The following is a 23,156-nucleotide window of genomic DNA, read 5'->3' on the forward strand; positions in this document are numbered from 1 at the left end:
AGTAAAGGCAGGAGGAGTGGTGGAAGAGTATGGCAGGAAACCAGCAGCTGCTGTCCAAAACTGACAGTCAGGAAATAACAGTATGCGCATCAAACTCAGAGATGAGACATTATCTACGCAAAGAGGCAGTGGTGGGACCTAAAGAACGGGAGGGGTGAGGCCAGGAAACTCTCTTTTTAAAATTATAAACCATTCTGCACTGTTTGGCTTTTAAACCATGGGCATGAACTACTGTGAAAAAATATTTAAAAGATTCATTATGAAATATATGGAGAAGGAAAAACAGTATTTGGCTATCGGTCCACTGTCATGGGGAAGATTGGGAGTGACTAGGTGGGTGAGTGGATGAGTGGGACCACCAACCTGGTCAGCACTCAGAGAGCAGAGCAGGCTGGGGGTGGAATGAGCTCTAAGGATTAGAACCTACCTGAACACACACAGGTAGAGGTAACAAACTGGAGTGACTCATATACACAGGCCAAAAGCTTAAGAAGAGATTTGGGCTGGAGGTGACCTCTTGACACCCATCTGTCTACATTTTAAAACCAACATTGTAACTGAGGTTGCCCAGAGAGAATATGTGATAGGATTAAAAAGTGAGCCAAGGATGAAACCCTAGAGAAAATCAATGTTGGAGGAGGGAGGAGTTTGCAAAAGAGAACCAGGATGGTTGATTATGGAAGCCAAGGGGGTAAGAAGAACGTGAGAACTTCTTAGATACAGCAGTGAGATCCAATCGAGAGGGTTAGGACTCCCAAACCATTCAAGCCAGCACTTTCCAACTGTAGTATCTGAAATTCATCTTATAAAATGAAACATAATTCCTGACATATCTAATATAAATGTAAACCAAGACCTTGACATTGGCTCCACAGGAAACATCTGTGAGTATTCAAATATGACTCTGCAGTTATGACGCTGTACAAGGATCTAAGCCGTTCCCTTTGAGGCTTCACCAAGCACGCTATAGGTGGCTGAGCTCCAAGGGAACTGAGCTCTATCTCTGTTCATATTTGCTTACAAAATTAAATCTATGGTCACCCTGACAGCCTCTGCCCAAAAGACGGCATGTCTGTTTTGCAGAAAATACTCAACCTGGTGCAAACTACCAAAAATCCAACTCTCTGGAAGCATACCAGCCCCACACATTCATCCCCTTGGTAACGTGGCCACAGGAGGAGAGTCACCGAGAAGTGGAAAGCTCATCACCATTTGCCTCTTGAGTCCCATTTTAAAAAGCTCCATCTAGAATGTGAATTCTGGGTGTCTTTTTCCTTCAAAGACAAGAACAACAGCGGCCACACTGCAAGTTGTGAAGGTAACATGAACAGCAGCCTGCATTAACGATGTACAAGAAAAGGCATATTTTATCGCCAAGTAAATCCTGTGCTCCTTTTGTTTTAGAGGGGAAAAATGAGCGACAATCAGCACTAATGAAATCCAATGGCCTTGCCTTCAGTATCAATGCAGAGTCAATATTCAGTGTCACCGCACCACGGCAACAGGGACTGCTGACCAAAAGTGCTGTTCTCCAGGCGACTTAATGAGTTGGCACAATCAGAACTCAGCATTATTGGGACTGTTCAGTATGCAAGCTTCTATCTGCTACAAGCAGCCAGTAGCTAATAAATTCATTCCCTCTTCCTCTCTCTTCTCCCTTCTCCCTCTCTCTCATTTCCCCAGGATAACTTCTATAGTGCCAACACCTAGGGCTCCATTATAAAAAATATTAATGTACCAGCTATGTTGAAGCAAATCTGAGCACAAAAAGACTTAGTCACTTTCAGATCAATGAAGAGATGAAAGATAAACATTGTAAAGTTCCCAGATGTAAAGTAAAATTGAACCAGGTGAGGACATTTCAAGTAAATCAGAATCAAATCTAGTGACAGCTGGAACGGTGGGCTGTAACCAAACCATAACAGATGACAGGGATGATCTGCCTGGAAAAACTGAGTCTTAAGCTAGACTCGAATATCCCTCAGGGAAAAAACCAAAATGGAGCCCCAGAAAAGTGTTCTAACAAGGTTTGGTCTGATGAAAGGGAACTGACACAACTGTTGAGGTGCCTGGAATTTTCCTTCTATTCCATATCTGAGTGTTCTGCAAACCTCATTTGTCCCCACCTTTAGGCTATATCAGGAAGTTATTGCTCTGTCCTCATCTCACTTACTACCCTGGATTCCTCTGTCCTTGAATCTCGTCATAAAATGGCAGTGGTACCCTGCTCCCACTCTTGTCTCTCCTCACACTATTCTATGGCAAACTATCAATGTGACTAAACTAAAGTCTGATTGTATTAATTCCTTGGTCCACACGCTCCAGTGTCTTCCCATTAGACTTAGAATGAACCCCAAAGTCCTGACCATGGCCTACAGACCCCTCGGGGCTCTGGCGCTATGACCCTTTTCCACCTTATAGTATACACCATGCTACCTTTGTTTTAGTCTCATGGACCTCCTTGCTGCTCATGAAGAAGTACAAATGCTTGGAGAACAGCAAGCCTATGTACTTTCTGTTCTCTTTTTCTAGAACATTTCCACCCAAATATCCACATGGCTTATTCCCTTACTTCATTCAGATTTTACTCAAAGGTCATTTCTTCACTGACCTTTTCTTGATAATGCTACCCAAGTCAGCACTCACTGTCACTTTAGGTCCTTCCTATGCTTCAGTTTTCTTCTCACCACTGGTATGATATGATTTGTCCCCCAAAAGCTCACGTGCTGGAAGCGTGGCCCCAGTGAAGTGGTGTTAAAATAGTGGAAATTTTAAGCGTTATGGCTTAGTAGAAGGCATTGGGGAGAACTACTGATGATCTCTCAGATGGGTTAGTTCCCACAAGCGTGTATTGTTAAGTGACACTTTGGCTTCCTCAATACAGTCTTTTACTTCCTGTCTTGCCATGTGATCTCTCCCTCTTGTATGCACTCCCTGTATGATGCCATGCACCAGCCACTAGAAGGCCCTCACCACAGCTGAGTAGATGCCAGCACTATGCTCATGGGCTTTCAAACTGTGAGCTGAATAAACCTTCTTTCTGTCAAAAAGTATCTAGCATCAGATATTTTGTTATAGCAATAGAGAACATACTAAAACATCACTTCTCAATATCTTATTTCATTACAAAGTTCGTTGTTCACTCTGAAACTTAAGTCTAAAGAAGGAAGGCCTTCTTTTGTGCCCACTCTGTGCCCAGAATATGGAACAGTATCCCATACATAGCAGGTTCTCAATACACTTGTGTTGAATGAAGGAATACGCAAGTAAATACAAGTCCCAATTCTAACAACAAAAGCTTTTGTGATCTTAGAGAAATCACTGGTCTCATCCATTAGACAAGGAAACTGGACTGCAAGGTTGCTAATTTCCATGTCATTCTAAAACCCTAATATTTCCTTAATAAGCATGTCAACATCACAAAGTGTTTGGGAACTACCATTCAATCACTATAGCTCATGTTTGCTGTAAATGATATTAATAGTTTGGGTGTACATTAAAACCACCTTGAGTATCGCATACTTTATATTAATTTCCTTTTCTATGGATTCACAAAACTTTAACATATTCAGTAAATCTCCATTTCAGTATCATGATTTATACATTTATATGTTTATAGCCACTCTGAGATCGGAAAGAATTTTTTTTTCTGTCTGTCTACTTAGTACTTTGCCCTTTTCAACACTGTCTCAGAAACTTGTTCTGGGGCTGAGGATATAGCTCAGTAGTAGAGCCTAGTATTGGGAGAGAGTAGTAATGGGAGGCCCTAGGTTGATCCCCAGCACTGCAGAAAGAAAAAAATTATAATCAGAGCCCTTAGAGACCCTATAGGTGAGAAAATTATACCAGTAGGGTTTCCAAGTGGTTTCTGAACAGTCTTGAAAAGAATGTTAAAACAGACAAAGAAACATATATGGATTTGGAAGAGAATTAACATCAATTAAAATATACCATATATTTTATATCATATGACTTTTATCTAGATTTTTATTTAACTTAAAATACTTGCCTTTTACTTCCAAAAGTGAAAACTATTTTTAGAAAATACACAGCTCAAGTGCAGACTCAACACGCAAACTATGAGTGTCACGGGTTATCCCAGACAAGAAAAATTCTTTCCACACTGACATTTAACTTAGAGATTGAAATGGAATATTGAACAGCTTATAAATCTGGTTATCTTTCTTTAAAAATTGTTTCATCAAAGGACGAGACCATTAGATACATATCACCAACATTCTTGTAAAGATATTTTGGAAAGAACAATTTTTTTTCCATGAATCAACTCATATCAAGGAATTTTCTGACTATTAGCCAAACTGAAAACATTCTGGAGATGATTTGAATTTTTCCAAAGGAAGACAGTTTCCAAATATTTGATGTTCCTTGAACTACACGCCTGGGCAAATAGTTTTATTTCAATGCAACCGTGCCTTTAACATCAGAAAATTTTTATTTTTATTTTTTGGGGGACTTCAGAACAAAATAAAATATTTCAATGCCCTATTTTAACAACAAAAATTTTTATAAGAAACGAAATTATAAACTAATCTCCCTCATAATCACAGATACACAAAAACACCACTCAAAATTTTAGGAAACTGAGTCCAGTAATATTTAAAATATTATCATGACCAAGTTGATTTTCTCTCATACTAAGATGGTAACATGCTGAAATCAGGAATTTAATTTCTCACCTTAACAGTCTAAAAATCAAATAACCATCTCAATAACTGCAGAAAATATACTAGATAAAATACAACATTTATGATTGAAGGGAAAGTGAGTATAAAAGGTCACTTTTCCCCCCATTATTAGATTATCTATGGGAAACATCATACTTAATGATTAAATGCTGAAAATTTCCCTTTGAAATCAGAAGCAAGAGAAAGACACCCACAATCTGCCCTGCTATTCAACATTAAACTGGGGAACTGGCTAGTGTGGCAAGAGACAGGTAAATGAATGTTATCAATATTCAAAAAAAAAACAACAACAAAACTCTCGTTATTCACAATGGTTTGATTATAGTCATAGAATATCCAAAGATATTTACAGATCAGCTGTATGGGAGAGTTTAACAATGTAGAAAAATCAACTAAATTTCTGAATAACATCAAACAGAAAATCAAATCCTAAAAAAGATACCATTTGCAACAGTATCTAAAAATACAGCAGTGCCTAGCCAAAAAAAAAAAAAAACAAAAGATAGGCAAAGCTCTAAAGGAAAAAAAACTATAAAACTTCATAAGACATGTAAAAAGACTTAAAGACTTAATATAATAAAAATGTGGGTTCTCTTCAGATTAATTTACAGATTCAAGGCAATCCCAATCAAGTTTACAAAATTTTATGTGTATGTGTGCGGGGCTGGAGGAGGAGTATGGAACTTGGCTCTAAGTTGATCCTAAAATTGTAAGTGAAAATCCGAAAGAGCCAAGTATAGTCAAGACCCTTGAAGAACATGAATGCCTTCTCTGACATTAAGATCCATTTATAAAGACACAGTAATTAAACTGGGATGATACTGGCACAGAATAGATAAAAGGGACAGATCAGAACACTCAAACACACCGGCACTTATAAGGATATGTGATAGATCACAGGGTAGAAAAGACAGTCTCTTCAATAAATGAAACTAGGACACTGTCCGTGTAGAAAAAAAAAATTTGGCTCTTTGCCTCATACTGCACATAAAAATTAAATTCAGATGAACTTTAGACCTAACTGTGAGAGATTAAATGCCAATGTTTTTAAAATTGAATATAGAAAATATCTTCATGACCTTGGGGTAGAAAGAGGTTTCTTAAACAAGGCACAAAAACTACCAACCATAAAGGGATAGGTTAATAAATTTGACAACATCAAAATTAAATTTTTCTGTTCATCAAGAAACACCATAAAGGAATTTAAAAGACAAGCCCCAGAATGGGAGAAGAGATGAGACTTACATATATAATTAACAGACGACTAGGATCCAGAATGTTAAGGAATTCTGCGAACAATTCAGAAAAGGCAGACAACACAGAGAAAAAATCCATTTCACAAATGAGGAAATCCCTGCAGCCATAAACATGAAAGAATGATCAGCCTCGCTAGTAAATGGAAAAAAGCAAAATGAAAGCACAAAGCCATATGAGTACACACCCTTGTTTTAGCAAAAACAAAAAGGTATGACGATACTAAGTGTTGACAAGGATATATGGCCATTTTGGAGCACAGTAGAGGTGAAGAAACACATACCCAGATCCAGCAATTCCTCTTCCAGGTCAGTATAGAAATGTACCTTTGTACATGCTGGGATGCAGGCAGCACCTTGATTCTCCAAACTGTTAACCGAAGAGTGATAAGCACAAGGTTCATTCAACAGAATACCCGGCAGCAACTCTAATAAACTATAGCTTCACAGAGCAACATAAACACTTCTTACAATAACTTCATACAGAACAAAGATGCAAGACTCAAAAGAACATGTACAGTCTGACAACATTTATATATAATTCAAAAACAAGCAAAACTAAATGATATCATTTGCACAGTACTGCAATTATTTTTTAAGCAAATGCATTGTTATCATAAAAATTAGAGGAATAGCTTCCATGAAAGAGGAAGGGAGGGAGGTTAGGACCCATGGATGACATTCTGGATTACTCAGGTGTTGACATTCTCATTATTCATGAGCCTATATAGTTATGGTTTTTTTGTACATATGTGGTATTTTACAATTAAAATGACTAAAAAGGTGAACATTTTAGGGCTTGATTTGGGGATAAATGTTTGATTACCATAAACAAGCATGGTAAGATCACAGAATGGTAAGAAACACACTGAATATCACATTTATTAGCTCATCTCCCAGTGGGCCCCACTGGGCTTTTTGCTTGTGAGCCCTGCTCTCCACCCTAGAGCCTATGAAAAAATCCAGCTGAGTGTTACTTTCATCTGTTGCTCAAGCCGGCTTCGTTCAGCTGTGCTGTAGTTCCTATGATTAGGATGTACGTGCAAGTCTTGCCTTCCCCTCCAAGGCTGAATAAATAAGTGAGGGAAGAGCAGGGAGCATGGAAAGAAGGATGCTTTAACCCCATTTGCCTTGTTACTAGCAACTATCACAAGGCTAAGAGCAAAAGGAATAAGCCGTGAAGCTATTTCTGCAGGCCGTATGCCAGGCGTGAGGCAGGCCAGTGGGAGCTCCAGATGGCTGCAGGGAGATATGAAAGCAACAGTGGCATTCAGTTTCAAGGGCAGAGGCAAGGAGCACCTGAGCCAGAGCAGGACCCAGATAGATTTGGGAGGGGTTACTTCTCCCCACAAAGCCCCTCAATTCCTGTCTCTCTCACTCTGGCCCTTTTCACATTCTCCACTCCCGGCCTCTCACCCCCTTTGTCTGGAGCTCCCACAGGGTCTTCACCAGGCACCCCATGACAAGTGGGAGTCACAGAAGAGAGCTGCTGGGGACCCCTCTGAGCTCTGCAATCTGCATAAGTCTCGGTCTTCCCATGGCCAGGTCAGAAACTGGGACCCATGGAGCTGAATCCAACAGAACCCAGGTTATAGGATGGTCAACAATCTTCCACGTCAAATAGACCCTTCATGGAAACTGAAAGCAAGTCTTCTTATTAGGTTGACCTATTTCACAAAAAGTTCTGTAATCTCATACAAAAAATTATTTTGAAGTTCCCTTGTAGATAGAATCATAATAACTTAGAAACAGAAAAAGTTACTTTCAGCATACAGAACACTAGCTGGTCATAGCTGGCCTGGAGTGACCTGTAACTGCTCCCATGCTGTCAACATCCTTCTTCTATGTCTATGTCAAAAGACCCTGGCCAAAATGTCACCACCATCTTTCTTAAATCTACCTGCCCTCTCCTATTCCCACACCACTGCCCTACTTCAGGACCTCATGCATGGGCTTTAATTCACCCATCAAAGCCATTGGGTCCAGACTCCTAACCACAGTCTGCTCAGATTCCTCTAAACCTCAGACACTTTCAGGAATTCCCAGTAGTTCAGAAAGACAGTTAAGCCTCAAATGCCCTAACCTACTTTCTCAGTCTTGTCTCCCAGCCACATTCTCCTCCTCCTCAGACTGCCACTATGTTGGCCTCCTCTGCCCCGCACCTGACCCCCACCAAATTCGCCTTGTAAACACAACCTCACATAGCAGCTATTTCTAAGCCTGGAAGTCTGTCCCCACCACTCCATGCACCTTACACCTGCTCCTTCAAGTAAGGTTCTTTCCACTGGGACTTTCCCATGACCTGGTCCTTCTGCTTCCAGTGCTCCCACAAGACTTTGGATAAACATGTATTTCACTTAACATATCTACAACCAAACTCCTAATTTTCTTTCCCAAACCTAACCTCCCTCTGACTTTTCCACCTCAATAAATGGAGTTTCTAGCCACCTAATTCTCAAACTGAAAAGCTAGGAAACATCCCAATTCTTTCTCTCCTTGCTGTCTCCAGTCCACTACCTCCAAGATTTAGCCATGCTGACAACTTCTCTCCCTCCCCACGACCTGCAGCCTGCTCCTGAGATCACAGTCACAGCCTCCTGACAGCTCCCTACTTTCACTCTGCGCCCTCTCACCTCCACACAGCAGGCAGAGAGACCATCATCAGATCACACCCCTTCTTTTGTCAAAGGATCCCAATGGCATTTCTTCAATTTTATATAAAATCCAAGTTTCTCGCCTTTTCACAACCCTCAATTGCCATGCCAGTTTCAAATCAGACGAGAATCCCTTTGAGAACAAACCAAAAAAAAAAAAATCAAGCAGCAGCAAGAATGGATTCCTCAGAGATTCCAATTGAATTTGTCTCAGGTAAAAGAAGCCCAGGTATTTTTTTAAAAGTTCCTGCCAGCATTTCTAATGGGAAACCTGGGGTGAGCGCCAACCTCATTTCCACCACTATGCCCCAATGGGTTAGCTTCTTCAAAGATATCAAGGACATTCATGCCTGGGAGCCTTTGAAGAGCTGTCCCCACTGCCCTGTGCAATTGCACATCCTATCTAGCACATCCATAAGATCCATACCTTCATGTCCAGTCAGGATTCATGTAAATACCACCTCCTGAGAGAGGTCTTCTTGGACTACCCAATCAACGTAAGCCACTGGTCACTCCAGGCATCTTATTTTACTTCCCTGCATAGCTCTTACTCTCTAATGCCCCTCGTTTGGGTATTGTCTGTCCCTCCCAGAAGAACCTAAGTTTCAGGAAAGACAAACCCACAGCTGTGTTGTTCATCTCAGTTTCCCAGTGCCTAAGACACAGCCTGGCACACAGCAGGTATTCAGCAACTATTTACTAAATCTTTGAGTGATAAGTCAAGAACCTATCTAAGTCACTTCCATCTGTCATGTTGTGCTGTGCTTTGCACATACAGGATCTTAAGGATTCTATCCCTTTCCGGAATCCCTTACCAATGTGGCCAAACCTTAAGCATATAGACATCCGTTCTGAAAAATACCCTTTCCTATCCCACATTCAAAGGACAGAATTACATATTCTTTTAAAGACTGAAACCCAACTTCGACAAAAGTTCTTAAAGTTGACAAATATCATAAATATTTATCATTTTATCTGACTCAGAGTAAGTAAAAGTAAAATCAAGAACCTAGCAGTGTCCTGTGGCAAAGATAGTGACCTCTCCTGACAGCACAGCACTACTGCCTGCATGCCAAGCTACAACTACCATGTTCCTCCACGTCATGCAAACTTGACTTTAAAATTAAGTCTCTTGACCTGTAATTATGACATTCATGTACATAATCAGATAGAGACAGTTTCTAAATTCAAGGTCTATTAATAGTCAATTTTAGTGAAAATAAGCAGAAAGTTTAAAGGATAAATGAAGATATATTCAAATATTACTTTCTCTAGCCCCAGTTTTTAGGGTTACTAAAGTAGGGGTACGTCTACAGAAACATTAAAAAACATTCATGGCTGACCTACTGTTTAGTGCCCATTTCTAGTTACACTGGAGAGTCATTACCACCACAATGATAGCTTCTACTTTGTTGTGAGCCCAATGGTGAGCCTAAAAAACATGTCCATACCTAAAATATGTCCATACCTAATCTTCAAAACCTGTGAAAATTGTAGTAAGTGGGAAAAGAGGGAAAAGTACCCTGGGATGGGGTTAAGTTATTAGGAAAATGTTAAAAGTTTTCCCTTTGCGATCAGGAATAGTAAAGTTTGCCAAATGCCACCACTTCTTCTTAATTTTGCATTCAAGATCTGAGCCTATGCAATAAGGCAAGAGAAAGAATTAAAAATTATAAGAAATGGAAAATAAAAACCCTGTCATTACTTAATAGTGTATGACTGTATATGTAGAAAATCCAAAAGAAAACACAGATAAAACATTAGAATTAATGAGAGTTTAATAAGGTTGCCAAACACAAAATTCAATGGAGGAAAATCAATCGTATTTCAGTAGTCCAGCACAAAGAACTCAAAGACAATACATGAAAAAGACACCATTTACTATATCATCAAAAATATAAAGCACCTAGAAATAAATGAAAGATGTGCAAAGCCTATAATAGGATAGTGATGCAAACTCATTGAGTTTTCTGAAGTAACTCTGATATGTGCACAGGTCTTAGTCTCAGCAAATGAAAGAACAATCAAACTGGATATAATCACCATCATCTCTTCTCATTCAAACAGATTTTTACAATCTAGCAGTATCTTGATACATAAGAATTCTCACCAGATGGGGGCGATGACGTTGGACCAGAACTCATATTGTCACTACCTGTTTTAACTAAATATTAAAAGAACATTTGAATTTCCATACCAAGTACTGTACTAACTATGAAAAACAAAGAGACTTTAAATGTCCTTAGTTTTATGAGTATATAGAAAAGTCTGTTGGAATATAAGATCTAAACTGGAAATTTCTCTCTCTCTCTCTCTCTCTCATCTATCTATCTATCTATCTATCTATAAACTTCTATTCAGTCAACCCATTCAGAATTAAGTGGTCAAAAACAATAGATACATGTTTATGTCAATTAATCCTTACATTCAAATAATTTGAAATTTCTGCATTTTTTAAGCAATTCCACTGCTGGGGCTACCTTCAAACACAGGTAAAATAGCTTAGCTTCATTCATGGTGATATTTATAAAGAAAAAAAAAACTCTCAAAATTCTCCATTTCCCTGAAAACATGAAAAATCAAGCATTGGTTCCCTTGTCCTAAGACTCTATATCTCATGGAATCCATTATTAAAATGAAAATACATCTGGGACGAGGTAACTCAAAATAGCCACTATCCAGTTTTTGTACTACAACTTCATTTGCCTGACTCATAAGCAAGTTTTGAGCAATCTATCCTGATGATATAGAGAAGAATGATAAGAGTACTTTTGGGGAGACAGATCTGGACCACTAACCTGGTGGGTTGGCACAGTGAGGTATCCTGGAAAATAAATATTACTGATCACACAGCGATAAAGGAAAAGTGAAAAGACACTAGAAACAAGCATAATACACTTGACAATGAAGCAGAGGACCTGGTCCAGCTGTCAAATGTGTTTGAGAGACTGCTGATCATCATACTTTATTATCTCCTGACTTGCACCCTAGAAAACACGCCATACTCATCACAGCAGAGGTCATGTTTTATTCTCTTGGAGGCCCCGTGGTACAATAAAGCTCTTTGAACACAACAAAAATACACATGTGATTAAAATTATCTAAAAATAAGTAACTGATCACTGGAGATACAAAAATTGCATTTCAAAATTAGAGCTGGCAATTATCTTTAGTGCTAAAAGTTTAGTGTTGACAATACCAAGTGTTGGAAAATATATGAATCAACTAGCACTCTTGTAACTTGCTTAAGGAATATAACTTGATACGACCAATTTGAAAAGTTGTTTATAAGTGTGTTCTACAGATAAACATAGTCCTACTCTACGACCAGTAATTCAAGAATAGGTAAGTCTATCAGAAAACATGTACACAAATATTCAGAGAAGGTTTACTCAAAATAGTCAAAAACTGGAGAACAAAGTGTCCATCGACGGTATATTCAACCAATGGAATACTACACAGACACAAACAGAACAAACTCCTGCTACATGCAATCTCATAGTGAAATAAGCCAGATACTAAGGAGTACATAATTTATGATGCTAATCTGTATGAAATTTAAAGACAGTCAAAATTCATCCAAGATGTCAGATTAAATTAGAGGTCAGAATGGTGGTTTCCTTTGAGGAAAGGAGTATTAAGTGTGAGGGAGGGATCGACAAGGAGTGTTTTTTGTACTAGAAGTATTGTATATCTTTTACTTATTTATTTACTTATTTAATTTATTAATTTAAGACAAGATGTCAACATGTAGCCTAGCCTGGCCTTACACACTGGATCCTCCAGCCTCAGCCTTCCAAGTGCTGGGATTATAGGTATGTATCACCATGCCTGGCTTCTACATTGTGATCTGTGTGAAGATGCCATGGATATAGTCACAGATCAAAGCTTCACTGGTCTGTACACTTCTTAAGATTTGTGTGCCTTATTAAGTTATACTTCATTAAAAAGGTAAATAAGAAAAAATGTTGGCTGTTTCCCAATAGTTATTATTTGTTTTAATCACTTTAATTATGGGAAGCCAATTTTCTTTAAACATATTTATGTTACTGGCTATAATTTGAATGTGTGAACATCTGCAAAGGTCTTTCAGCCAATCAAATAAGGAATCATACTCTGCCTCCTACACAGGTATCTAAGCCATTCTAACTGCCTCCCATTAACTTCTGAAAGGAGCCCTACCAAAACCCAGACACCAGGGGAGAGCAACAGTTAATGAGGACAGTCATGAAAATGAGTAGGACTTCCATGGCTGAAGCCCCAGGTGTTTAAAGCAGGGGCTCACACTATGGCTGAGGTTTGATTGCAGATGAAATGCCAAGGAGCCTACTAATTTAACAAGACATGCACAGAGATGTCTCAGATTCTTGAAACTCCACATCTGATAAGCATCTGCTGAACCCTCTATCTCATCTGAGTCAGTCTCTAGCTAGAGACCTATCATTTAGGAAGTCATAGAAGTTGAGTGTGGGAGGCTTCTAAGGATTATTACTGATACAAGGCTGGTGTCTGTAAGTGAAAGTTTAAAAGGCAACTGGGAGCAGTTAAAATAGGACCAGGAAAAGCCACAGCCAGCAGCCACTTCTTCTTCTAGGGGCTAATATGGCTAAGTTGGCATTTGCATTAAAAAGGTGCTATGCAGACTTTAGGTTAATGACTAAAGCAGAAAGGAGTTTTCTTTGAAATTAACTCCAGATGAAATGACCAATATTTGGAAAATCACAGAGACTGGCATTACCTTTAGTTTTCACAGCTGAGGACCCCTGAAAATGACCTCAGCTTCAGAGAGCTTTCAGGACAGCCTACAGTCATCAACAAAATGGGACTAGAATCCTCTTCCCTCCTTGCTACCAGATGGTGGCTATCTGAAAAGCCCAGGTATGATGAGCCTCAATGTTTCAAAGAAGGCATGCCAAGATTCCAGTGCGGCCTCCATAGATAAGTGGGACTCATTTCAAAATATGTGGATTGAAATGCCTGCCTCATTTTCACCAGCAAACTTGTCACTGTTTTTCAGGGCATTTAAGCTGACTGACACCTCACCATTTTATGTTTTAAATGGCTCGATATGATATTTCACCATCAAATGTTTTTCTCACATTAGAAAAAGCAAAAATATGCCAGTCAACCAAAAACAATGACAACTACTATAGCAAAAATTTGAATCCTTTCTCTTAAAATATTAATGTTGTCACCTGTTCTTGTTTAAATTTTAGAGCTCCATCTCCTACTTCATAGTGTCACAGACTCAATCCCCTTAGAAGACCTAAAGATTCATCTATCTACAAAATTTCATCACCCCAGATCCAATGCACAAAAACTTTAAAATTCATGCCATCGATTTGCTCCCTTTTTTGTCACTCATCATGGATATGAAGCAGTGAAGTCCTAGTACCTTAGGTTAAGGTACATATCAGAGTAATTTTCAAAACAGGTTAACACAGGAAATCCAAGAGGCATCAAGATTTGAGTTTCTTCCAAAAAAATGGTCTTCCAATGATAAAAAAGACTCAAATACCGATAAACGAACAAAGGCTTCCTCGGCCAGCGTAAGAATTGCTTAATGTGTATATACTACTCACAAAGAACAAACTCTAATTCAGCACATCCAGTAAACCATTCCCACAGTTCCAACTAATTCTGTTTGCCCAACTATAAATAAAATCATTGATTACTTCACTGTTTGGTTAAATAATGTTGCAAGGCATACTTCCTATGCAAACAGAAGGAAATTGGATTGCCAACTTTCATTAAGAATGGTATTTTGCAGGAACTATTAAATGTCTTCATATTCATCGTTTTATTCTTCAGGGTCACCTATGACAATTCACAATAAAGTTTCTCAAAGAAGTCCATAAAACACAAAAGACATTATTTTTCATTGTGTCCCAGTGAAGATAAACAATCCGTAATGAGACAGAGTTGAGTATTTTTCTCTAGAAAATTACCGAGGTCCTAAAGAATCACATAAAAAGGCAAGAAGCCAGTATGAGGATTTCAGATACAGAACTGTACCTGTTAAAACTGGCAGGAGTGACATTAAATGATAATGGGTATAAAGGCTGAAATGGACTGAAGTGAGGTTTTACTTCCCACCGGCCACTTCCGAGGCTTCACTTTGATTTCAAGACATGAAAAAGATGAAGTCAGATTGGCTCATCTTCTCCTCAGCTTGTACCTAGCAAATCAGCCCTCGCCCATTTGTTCATTCGAACATTAACTAGGTAACCAGTCAGCTGAGCGAGCATAACTACTAGAATGTTATCACAGCACCTTACTGAAGTTCCATCAGTGGGGAAGAGGGTGGACTTCCCTTGCTCTGGATGAAAATATTAGCAGGTTCCCTGGAACCTTTCTGGAGGTCACCTTGAGGTCACTAAGAGTCACTTAAGTCATAAAACATTCCGATCTCTTTTAATAATAATATTTAGAATTCCAGCTCTCCTTCCAGAGTTAGGCTGGTTTTAGACCAAGTCTTGGGGAAGGAGGTGTGTTAGGTTTCTCTCTGTAAGGTTGCTAATTCACTCAGGCATCGGGTGCAAAGAAGAAGGAAGAAGAAAAGAGAATGAGATGCCCTTACTAGGACTGTTTCATCATAAGCTGGCACCCGTTCTCTTGGCCTGACAGGTAAGTTTCATTCTTGGTCTGTCCTGCGTGAGCTGCTGGAGCTAACCTTGGAAGAATCTGCATCCTGGAGATGGGGCTGGAGTTGTAGTTCAGTGGGAGAGCACTTGCCTAGCAAGCTCATAGGCCTTGGGCTCCAGCCCTGGCAGTGCAAATGAAAGCAAAACAAAAATCCTGGAGATGTCTTTTCTGCCTGTCCCCTTGTCTGGGCAAAGGCATCTTGGTGCCATGATTTCTTGCAACCACTTCCATGGCCCCTTGGAATCTGTCATCTATTTCCAGCCTCTGACTCCTGGGGTTCCTCCATGGGGCTCAAATTACCAGACAGAACCAAGAAGCCATGCTTCTGCTCTCTTTCCCTTGTGGGCAGCTTGCTCTGGTACACAGGCATCAATCACTGAGCCTCACTTTGTTCAACAAATGCTAACAGGACGTCTACACCTGCAGCATCAATACAGCAGTCAATTCATCTCTTACCACCGGAGATGCAGCGACTCCTGTGTGGTGTCCTACAGCTCAGATAACCATGGATCTGCACCGAAAGAGCCCCAAAAGGCTCAGGATAACAGGGCAGGCTGTGTCCAAAATCTTCTCATTAAATCTTGTCTCCTCTCCAGTCTGCCTATTGCAGAACCCTGGGCTGATTTTCAAAACTTTTCTCTGCCAACTCACACATGTATTGAATTTGGATCCCTGTGGAAAATACAATTTTAAATTCCATTACACCTCTCCTCCATAACCAAAGCAGCTGGAGAAGTTGAACGGGTTGAGCATTAAACACACTGGTTTTATTTTTTTCCAGTAACTGTTACCACTGGCTGCACACTGGATGCCCCCTTTTCCCTGGGAAGTGAGCAACCTTAATTCCCAAAACATTTTAGTCAATTTTGAATATTAAAATAGCCTGGTATCTATAGTACCACTTAGCAGGTATTTTTGTTAAAATAATTGAACCTGAATTAAGTCAAGTTTCTCAATCTACCTATCAATCAATACCAGGGATAGAGAAGCAAGTTAAATGACACCAATTGGAAGCAATCAGTTGAGTGTGAACCTTTCTACAGAACCTGCTTCTGCATCGAGTCAAAGGCATGAAGAAAAAGAGAAAAAGGGGACTAACTACATAATAAAATAAGCTTGCACAGCACAGCAACCAAGTGCAAAATGTGGACTTTTCTCATATACAAATTTGAAAAGAAATGATTTTAAAAAGATATCTTTGAAACAACTGGGAAATTCTGCATTTGGTTAGGTATTAGATGGTATGAAGGAATTAACTTTCATTTTTCAAGGAACAATAATGGTATAATAATTTTGAAAAAAGTCCTTATCTGTTAGAAACATACACAAATCATTTACATGTAGACTGACATTTGCTTTAAAATGTTTCTACAAAAAGTTTTAAATAAAGTTTGGGAGGAATAGATGAAATCAGATGGGAAAAATAATAATTGCTGAGGCTAGGCAATGGGTACATGAGAATTCATTATATTCTATTTTTGTGTATATGTAAAGATTTCAGTAATAAAAGTGTTTTTATTTTTTTGCAGTACTGGAGATTAAACTCAAGGCCTCACATCTGGTAGGCAAGTGCTCTAGCACTTGAGCCACAAACCAGATACTTTTGCTTTTAGTTTGTTTTTCAGATAGGGTCTCTTGTTAACTTTGCCCAGCTGGCCTCAGACCACCTCCCAAGTCACTGGGATTACTATGCCTGGTGCGTTCATAAAAGTTTTGCTGGGCACAGTGGCTCATGCCTTAATCCTAAACTACACAGAAGGTAGAGATTAGTAGGATCACAGTTCAAGGCCAACCTGGACAAAAAGTTTACGATACACCATTTCAACAATAAAAGGTGGATGTGGTGGCATGTGCCTGTCATCCCAGCTAAGCAGGAAGCATATAGGAGGATTGTGGTCCAGGCTGGCTGATGCATAAAATATACCTAAAGCATAAAGGGATGATGGTGTGGCTTAAGTGATAGGGTGCCTGCTTAGCAAGCACAAGGCCCTGAGTTCAAGCTCCAGTACCACCAATACTACTACTAATAATAATATGAAGAAGAAGAAAAGTTTTTGTGAAAAGGACCATATTTCGATCTCATGTCCTTTTGTGTTCCCTTCCATTTGCAGAGCAGGCCAAGCTGGTGACCTAGTGTCTCAGATGGGAAGAAGTGGGTGGGCAGAAGGAAAGGAAGAGGTACTGTCTGCTCCCTACTTGCTGATGACAGAGAGAGCCAAGGCTGGTGTGAATTTCTCCTCAGTATTTAGAAGTCATTTTCCTCATTGATACACCACTCTTTGACATGACTCATCACCCACTGCACAAGTGACAAGACTGCTGTTCCCAGTCCATTGTCTTCACAGCTGATACAGATGGATGCTCAACGAGTCTTGCTGGCAAGGATTTCAATTCTGAGCAGCTCTTCTGGGCATGGATGGTCTGTCATTAGGTCTGATTGTGTCTTCCAGCTGGCCCCAGCTTGCAGGACCAAGCCATATTACTTTGAGATGAGAGTCTTTCTATCCCACCTGAAAAGAGCCCAAGCTAGACTTACATCTATAGACCAGGTCAATACTTGGACTTCCCCTATTTTCATATCTCTCAGAGGCCATGCACTTGAGGGGGCTGTTTTGGTCTTTCTGCAACTCATTATACCACCAGAGCTTCTCTCAACAACACTCGTTCCTATGCTCCATTAGCTTTGGAGCAGGTCAACAAGTACCATCACTCAGTAGACATCCAATAAAACAGCACACAATAGTCATCCTTGCTTGTAGATCCTATGGGTTATATGAGCATCCTCTATGAGCATCTTCTTGCCTTCCACTCCCTACCAACTCAGAGGCACAGACCATCCAAACTCCATCTGCCTCTCCATGGGAAGGAGAGAGAGGGGTAAACTTTATTCACAAACATTGTACTTAAAGGAAAGACCCACCTCCTCCCCTGTCCAAGGTCTGCTCTTTTTTGTCATGAGTAAGTTTGACAAATTGGGGCCCCTCCTTAGCCCTAGAAATACATTGGGAGTTCTATGTGACCTTGGAAGTTTCATAGTTTTATTCTGAACAGGACAGCAGTTTTACTGTTGGGGCTGGGATGTGGTATAAAAAGATCACAGTTAGCAATCTCACCACTGAGATTGCATCTACTAGTAATTAGGTTTCCTGATACAAAAAAACAAGTAAGACAACTTGGAGTTGAAATAACAACGAATGAGTGTGGGTCCAAGATTTGGCCACTTCCAGCTGTCTGACTTGAATAAGAAGCTGGAGTAGCGTTTGGAGTTGAAACTGTACTTTAACTATAAAATGAGAGACGTGACTAAGATGACCTCTCACAGAGAGCCCCTGGAACACTCACAGCCAATGACAGAACAAAGCTATTGGCATTCCCTCGCAGGAGACAAGAGCCCAGCCCTCTGTCACAGCTAATTTCAATGTGAAATAAAGAGTTCACTGGTAGGCAAGATCAGTGCACCCTGTAGGTGTGGCTGCAGTGAACAGAGTGGTGGAAAAAACGATGCCAGCATTATAGCCTGCTTTCACTCAGCAGAAGGGCTAGTGCCTGCTCCAGATCAGTTACAGCCTTCAAGTTCAGGTACAGGTGGCATGCACAGGCCACTCCAATGCATAAAGTAACAGGTGGGTGGCAGGTGCCATTGTTAAATTCAATTCTCCTAGCTGGTCACTGTGCAACTTGCATTTAGAATAAGAATTTACCATACTTTCTATGTCATCGCTCCCAAATTACCAGCCCTCTGGCCAGCACACAGCCAAGAAAGAGGTCTACAGCACAACCCAGTGCAGTGAGCATGTGTTGTACTCTGGGACTTTGTGTGTTCCCTTCCTGTATTTAGGAATCAACCACCTGCCCCAAGGAAGAAGACCTTTCTTGCATTTAGAATGAACCATCATCTATCTATGCTCTTTATGTTTTAAAGAAGTAACTTTTCTTTAAGTGACAGTGTTTGGGGGTATCTTAGCCTGTATTTTAATATACAAGCAACATGAACAAATTCCATGATGCAGAATTGCGAAATCTTACTATATCTGTGTTATCTATAGATGTGTGTGTGTGTGTGTGTGTGTATGTGTGTGTGTGAGATACTGATTCAAAGCTTTGTTCCACACCTCCCTGTACAGCCAAGTTTCTCAAAACAATTCCAGTCCTACCCATTTCCATTTCTCATCTCTGCATCCCTCAGTCTGACTTCTGATTTGCATCTCTATCTCTCTGCTCACCTGGTCCTTCCTGAGGTCATTCCTGATTTCCAAACTGCCAAATCCCAAAGATAATTCTGAGGTCTCACCTTACCCAATCTTGACACAGGGTCAACAGTGACAATCACTCCTTCCTTACTTGCATATTAAGTTTCTTTGCTTCTGAGACACCACCTCCCCTGGGAGCCCATGCCCTCTTCGGCTGCTCTCTCTCACTCCCCTCTGATTGCTCCAACTTCTCTACCAGAAGGTGACAGGGTAGCTGTTCTCCAACACTAATTTCTCTTCTTTTTCTCTTATCCTAAGCAAGCCATTCTACTCTCACGGTTCATTCATACCTTCTATAAATCTAAACCTGTCTACACTTCTCTCTGGCTCTCAGGCACATTTATCCAACTTCCCACTTGACCTCTGCACTCATATGTTCAACAGGTTTCACGAATTCAAATTGAACTCCTGACTCCTCCCTGCCAATTCCCCCACCCATTGTGCTCTCAATACAAGTGATACCACAGCCTCCCAGAAACATCATTATCCTCAAGTCCCATTCTCTCTCACTCCCTTCTACTTATTCCAATTCCAGTATATGTCCACTTGCTCCAATTCCGTCACCATCCCAGTCCAGTCCACCACCCTCCTTGCCTGGACCACTGCCATAGCATCTACCTAGTCCCAGCTCACACTCTTCCCATCTTTTTTTTTTTTTCATGTTTTTTATTACATGCTGTGCTTTTAATGAAAGAAGTAGATATGATCTGCATATTCTAATTGGTAATGCTTTCTAATAATCTTCTTTCTTTTTCTTCCCATCTTGGATGCCTTATTCATACAGCAGCCAAAATTATCATCTTGCACAACAAAGCCACCGTAACCCCAAACCACCAACTGCATTTAGGATAAATCACAAAATCCTTAGCATGGCCTAAAGGGCCCTGCAAGATCTTGTTCCAGCTTCAAGTACATCTCGCGTCTCTTTCCCCAGCCCCACACTCCTCACATGCCCCCTCTGCACTCCTGAAATGCCAAACTGACTCCTTGGGAACCAAGGTCTTGGTTCGCAGGCTCTGCACATTTGCTGACTCTAGAAAGTTCTTCTGTTAAAAAATTTTCTTCATATGAATAATAAAAGAAAAAGAAAAAAATTTTCTTTTATTCTCTTTCAGAACTTTTTTCAGTTTTCCTTTGAAGCACTTATAACAACATATATATACATATACACACATATATACATATAGATACATAACCTGTACATATATATACAAACCACATATATAGTATATGCATATATTAAACCTGTGTGTCTACATATATATATATATATATATATATATATATATACATACACAGAAAGAGACAGAGAAAAAGACATACTTAAACATTTAGAACTAGATATAAAGAGACAGACACATAGGTATGTATTCTGCTATTAGACTATAGGACCACCTGTTTAGTTCACAGCAGTATTTTCAGCTCCTACACATTCAATAATGAATAATGAAAATGTTAAACCTAAATGCAAGTAGTATACATCATGATTATCACCTAAACAGAAACAATATTTTTTCATACTCTCTCTTCCTGAAGTAAAATCATGTAATGAATAGATAATAAATACTGTGCATATTTCATATGCATAAGTCCAAAATGTAATGGCAGCATTACACTGAGTTTCCCACTGAGAATAGTTACAAAAGCTGGAGGGAGAAGAGGAAGGAAGAATAGAAAGAAGAGAAAGAGGAGGAGGAGCTCTAAGAAGCATTCATCTTCAAGCATACAGACTTGTAGGGACAAGAAAAACACAAAGGAGTGAGACCCTCCTTTGCTACTGCTTAATGCTTTCAGAGAACTGATTAGTCCTGACCTGTCCATAGCTTAGGACTGTTTCGCTGGGCTGAGAACATGAACCAGGGTAGCCAGGACTGAGGGGCTAGGATTCTGGAGAAATGGAAACGTTAGAAAAATAAACCAAACCTTCTCAGCCTTTGTGCTCAAAGCAATTACTAAAGCCAAACCTGTGAGTTGTAAAAAAAAAGGGGAAAACAAACAGAAAACTGCCAAGAAGCTAAAAATTTATGCAGAATTTTTGGCAGTCTTACTCTGCTAGGTCTTGAACTTTAGGGTCTACCAAGGACAAAAGGCCCTGGTTAATGTCTGAGGCTCTCAGCTGAGACCTAAACGGGCTCTGCCTTCAGGATCAAACAAACAAAGACAGACCAGACTGAAACCTCACTAAACTTTCATGATTTTTGAAATGAACAATTTCTAAATGAACAATTTTATTCTAATGCCTTTCAGAAACAAAATTAAATCTTCTCTGGAAGAAGATAACAGCATGCAGACACCCTACAATTTTTTAAATAAGATGTTAGGAACTTGATAAAAAAAAATTACAAACCATGACAGGAAACAAAAACACATGACCAAAAGCCAAGAGGAAAAAATAGATAATATTCACAGGTGATCTAGATATAACCATGATTAAAAAGGACTTTTGCTATAATTATGTTCAAGAAAACACAATAAAGATGGAACATTTTGCTAGACACCTGGAGTCTATGCAAAATAATTAAAGGGAAGTACAATAATCAAAATATAAACTTAATAAATGGATTTAACTCAAGTTTAGACAGCAAAAGAGGGGGTACTAAAGTGATATCAATAGAAAATATCCAATCAGAAACACAGTGTGTCTCTAACTCCTGAAGTGAACATGGAAGATGCATCCACAATGGAGCATCAAAAGCATATTAATTCATACTCATGATTCACTCTCCAGGACCCAAAGCCTTCAGAAAGGGAATAAAAATGCATTACTCTTCTGGTGTAGTTAGATTCATTTCTTATGTAGACAGAAGGCTATTGTAGATATTCAAGAATAGTAAGCTTAGCATAGTTTCAAAGGATTCAGAAGCTTACTCTGGTTTTCTCAACTTAGAAAGTTACTCACTTTACTTAGCAGGAAAGGAATCCAATGAAAAAGCCAAGGTAATTTTCTTTAAAAAGAATCATCTACCAGCCCAAGCTCTATCCGAGTTCTCTCTCTTACCCTGGGACAGAAGAATAAGACTTGAAGATAGAAGTGTCCTGTAACTTGGCCCTTTTTAAGGAAGGTCATGACTATAACCAGGCACAGTAAGTGATGATATGCGCCCGTCTGGTGAATGAAGGCACGTCAGAAAAACATGACTAAGTGTTAAAATGACTCTGAAAAAGTGACAGAAGAGCCTTTTGGGAAGAAAATTAACACTACAACTAAAAGATTGACTGCTTAGACCACTCACATCTATAATGTCCAGTAACTACACTACAGTATGCAGACAGAAAAAGATCTTCTGTTGCTTATCTTCCTACAAAAGTCCTGACTTTTTAATTTGAAGTATCTGAGAGCTCTAAAAACCAACAGTTTCAGTGCAGCTTAGAAACCTGCAAAGAGCAAAGATTTCTATTGAATTCTGATGCTTCTCTAGCTCCTAAAATGAACATGGAAACCCATCCACTACAAAGCACTGACATACGAATGCCACTCATAACTCTAGGACTCAGAGCCCTTAATGTAGGGAATAAAAGTGAGTTATCATCCTGGCCAGGGGGACTGAATTACTCCATTGACCGGTCCCAAGGTGTCTATCATTTCTGAAGCAGATGACTTCCTTCATCCAGGAACTATCTAAAATGTAAGTCTTGGGCTCTGCTGGG

The 23,156-nt window shown here is 39.6% G+C and overlaps 1 protein-coding gene across 8 annotated transcripts in view; it reads right to left on the minus strand.

The window, feature by feature from the left end:
* The window catches only part of Csgalnact1 (chondroitin sulfate N-acetylgalactosaminyltransferase 1), a 310,215-nt gene that overhangs the window by 130,477 nt on the left and 156,582 nt on the right, over positions 1–23,156 (minus strand). For 2 of the 8 annotated variants that reach the window (XM_074055094.1, XM_074055095.1), the window contains exon 3: positions 6,244–6,329. The exons of 5 other annotated variants lie outside the window; for them this stretch is intronic. The gene's annotated coding sequence lies outside the window, so the exon portion shown is untranslated. Of the gene's footprint in view, positions 1–6,243; positions 6,330–8,592; positions 8,747–23,156 lie in introns of those variants that run through there. One more of the 8 variants, XM_074055100.1, reaches the window with a different exon arrangement.

The sequence above is a fragment of the Castor canadensis genome, chromosome 14, assembly GCF_047511655.1.
Source record: "Castor canadensis chromosome 14, mCasCan1.hap1v2, whole genome shotgun sequence".
Lineage (NCBI taxonomy): Eukaryota > Metazoa > Chordata > Mammalia > Rodentia > Castoridae > Castor > Castor canadensis.